General features: G+C 38.6%; 1 pseudogene; it reads left to right on the top strand.

Moving 5' to 3' along the window:
• Positions 1–753: 753 nt before the first annotated feature.
• LOC141425772 (10 kDa heat shock protein, mitochondrial pseudogene) lies at positions 754–1268 on the top strand (annotated as a pseudogene).
• Positions 1269–4173: the final 2905 nt, after the last annotated feature.

Consider the following 4173-nt stretch of genomic DNA (forward strand, 5'->3'; position numbering starts at 1 on the left):
AAAAGGATGTTAAATATTTGTGGGACAATGGTGGCACACACCTAAAATCCTAGCTACTTGAAAGGCAGAGATCAGGATTGTGGTTTGAGGTCAGCCCAGGCAAACAATTTGAGGCCCTATCTTGAAAATATACAACACACAAGAAAATGAAATAAATAAATAAAAGAGAAAAAAACTTAAAAAAAAAACAGGGCTGGTGTACTGGTTCAAATGCTACAGCGCCTGTCTAGCAAGCATGTGATCCTGAGTTCAAGTTCAAACCCCAGTACTGCAACAAAAAAGACTTGTTTTTGGTTTACCCTTATAATTTTATACACAACAAATGCATTAATAACTACCTTGTTAAATATCTTTTTAATAACACAAAGTTTTTATATTTGAAGACTTGACTACAACTATGTTTAGAATATATTCTATAGATACCTCTTATATTCAAATGTATGAACATAAATATAAATTATCTATTACTGATATCAAAGCTATACGTCTTAAAGCTGAAACCATTTGGCTTCATCAATATTCTTCTTGGGGGGGATGGGCATTCTAGTATTAATTTTCAAAATAGCTTCTGTTGGAAACCTTGTTCCAGAAGAGTAGAGCAAAAATAAAAAAAATTTTTTTAAAGATACCAAAAAAAAAAAAAAAAAACAGAGGTATAGAATGAGGGCCAGCTTTTCACGTGGCCGAGGCTGGACTGCGGGTCTCTCCTTTCGGTGGCAGCGCGAGAGCAGAGTCCAAGCTGCGGCCGCACGAGCCATGGCAGGAAAAGCATTTAGAAAGTTTCTTCCGCTGTTTGACCAAGTATTGGTAGAAAGGAATGCAGCTGAAATGGTGACTAAAGGTGGCATTATGCTTCCAGAAAAATCTCAAGGAAAAGTGTTGCAAGCAACAGTAGTGGGTGTGGGATCAGGCTCCAAAGGAAAGGATGGAGAGATACAACCTGTTAGTGTACAAGTTGGAGATAAAGTTCTTCTGCCAGAATATGGAGGCACCAAAGTAGTTTTAGATGACAAGGATTGTTTCTTATTTAGAGATGGTGACATTCTTGGAAAGTACATAGACTGAAATAAATCACTGAGATGGCATCACATGAAGCTGCCCATTCCACTGATACCCTGAAATCTTTCATCATGTAAATAATTTCCATGTGTCTCCCTTTTATAATAAACCAATGATACCTAAACTGATGACATCTATTGTCTCTGAAGTTTAGTTTCACTGTACCTGCATAAACATTTCCAAATAAAATATGTAAACAAATGGGTACTTTTTAAAAATAAATAAATAAATTGAGCGCCAGTGGGGCTAGGTATTGAATCCAGGGCCTCACACATACTAAGCATGTGCTCCACTAGAGCTCCACCCCAGCCCAAAACTATGGATTATAATACACTTCAAAATTCAGTTTTTTTTGTTGATTATCCAGTAATCCAGTAATTCAGATACCTTAGTTAGTACATAGTTTCATATAACCTATAACAAATGCTAATCACTGAAAACATTAAATATGTATTTATTTTTACTAAAGATATATGTATATATACTCATTTTATTTCTATAATTTGTTCTTCCAGATGTATCTTTTATAACTAGGATTTTTTTTTTTTTCTGGTGGCACTGGGCCCTCATGCTTGCTAGGTAGGCACCCTTACCATTTAAGTCACTCCACCAGCCCTCATGACTAGGATTTCATTTTGAGTACACAGTGAAAACTCAAATTTGTTTCTATTTCTTCAATGTTTTAAAATATATTAAAGATAATTTAGGCCAGACACTGGTGGCTCATACCTGTAATCCTAGCTACTCAGGATGCAGATCAGGAAAATCATGGTTCAAAGCCAACCCCGGCAAATAGTTAGAGAGACCCTATCTCGAAAATACCCATCACAGAAAGGGCTGGCAGAGTGGCTCAAGATTAAGGCAAAGCAAAAATAAATAAAAGGGAACTCAGTCCAGGATCACACACCACGGAAAGGCCATATGAGAGCATTCCACAGGAAGGCAGCCATAAGCAAGCCAGGATAAAGGCCCTTAGCAGGAAACAAATATGCCAGCACCTTGGTCTTGGATTTTCCAGTCTTCAGAACTAGGAGAAATAAATGCCACCCAGTCTGTGGCATTTTGCTATGGTAGCCTGAACTGACCAAAATAAGACATATTTACCTTTCTGAAGCATTAGGCTCTGCTGTTTTCTATTGTCCTAAGAAATGAGCTGGCACAGGTACTGGTGGCTCACACCTATAATCCTAGCTACTTGGGAAGCTGAGATGGGGAGGATCAAGGCTCAAGGCCAGCCTGGGCAAATAGTTCATGAGATCACATCTCCAAAATAACCAGAGAAAAACAGACTGGAGGTATGGCTCAAGTGGTAGAGCACCTGCTTTGCAAGCATGAAGCCCTGAGTTCAAAGCCCAGTCCCACCAAAAAAAAAAAAAAAAAGAGCAGGATGTGGTGATGTACGCCTGTAAACCTAGCACTGAGGAGATGGAAGAGGAGAATAGACAGTTCCAGGTAAGCCTAAACTACATAGCAAGACCCTATCTCAAAAGAGAGAGCCGGCACCATGGCTCATGCCTAGCTACTCAGGCAGCAGAGATCAAGAGGATCATGGTTTGAAGCCAGCCTGGGCAAATAGTTCCATATCTCAAATAGAGATATGGTCTCAATAGACCATATCTCAAAAAAACTCTTCGCAAAAAAGGGCTGGTAGAGTGGCTCAAGGTATAGGCCCTGAGTTCAAGCCCTGGTACCACAAAAAAAAAAAGAGACAAAGAAAATGTGATTTAGGAGGTGGAGGCCTTTGGGAGGTGATACGCTCATGAAGACAGAGTCCTCATGAATGGGATTAATAAAGAAGTCCCAGAGAATTGCCTAGTCTCTTTCTTTTACCATAAGAGGTCACAGTGAGAAAGTATCAATGTATGAATTAGGAAGCAAGCCCTCACCAGACACCAAATCTTTAGAGCCTTGACTTTGGATTTTCCAACCTCCAGAACTAGGAGAAATAAATTTGTCATCCATAAGCCACCCACAGTCTATGGAATAGGATTTTGTTACAGCAGCCCAAGTGGACTAAGATGCCATGAAGCCTCCCATCTCCTAAATCAGAATAATTTGTTTTTCTTAGCTCTCCCTCAACACATTGCTGATATCTTTTTCATAGCAATTAATTTTCCCATACTTAGTGATTTACCTAATCTAATACTTTCCTTAACTGACGGTTCAACAATATACTAATAATTGTATCCCTCCACAGACTAGCACAATGATTGAAGGAGCCCAATAAATATCAAAATCAAGTTTTATCAAACCGAAAAGCCCAGGAAATTTAACAGTTTACTATGGTAGATCTTTCTGCAAAGCAAATAATCTCTTCTTAATAAAAATTTTTAAAGTACAAATTCCTATAAAATACTGACCTTACAAAGTAATAAACACCTACCTACATATAAGCCAATTAAGTATTATTTAGAAAATCTTTATAATTGTGTAAGATTCTTACAAAAGGAAACTTTTGGTCTCACACTGAGGTGCCCAATCATATACTCACTAACCACTCAGCTGTGAAGTACAAATTATCCCCCATCTTTTCTTCTTTCCTCTCATTTTATTTTTTGTGGTACTGGAGTCTGAACTCAATCACTTTGCTAGGCAGGCATTCTACTACTTGAGCCACACATCGAGCCCAAAAAGGTGAAATTTCAAAAGAGCTACCCTAGGCTCAAGTGTGAAGAATAAAGTTTACCTCGACAAATGTGAACACGGTACAAAAGTCCCATTGCTATGTGGCACAGTAACAATGATGCACAAATTAACATGTCAAAGTAAATTTGTATTCCAAGTTTTACCAGATTATAACACTAATTTCTGTTCACAGAAGCCTGAGCAAACATGTACAGAAATCAGTGTTGCTAATTTTGTCATACACTCATTTTTTTTTTTTTTGTGGCATGGGGCTTGGCTAGGCAGGTGCTCTACTGCTTGAGCCACTCCAGCAGCCCCATATTTTTTAAAAACTAAGGGCTGGGGATATAGCTCAGTGCTAGCCTAACATGTGCAAGACCCTGGATTCAACCCCAACACGTGTCTTTCTGTGCCAAATTTATGGGATAAAATACCTACTAGGATCTGAAAACAAAGAGGTGAGGCCCAACCACTTGTTGTCTACTTGAG

Source organism: Castor canadensis, chromosome 8 (genome assembly GCF_047511655.1).
Source record: "Castor canadensis chromosome 8, mCasCan1.hap1v2, whole genome shotgun sequence".
Classification (NCBI taxonomy): Eukaryota; Metazoa; Chordata; class Mammalia; order Rodentia; family Castoridae; genus Castor; species Castor canadensis.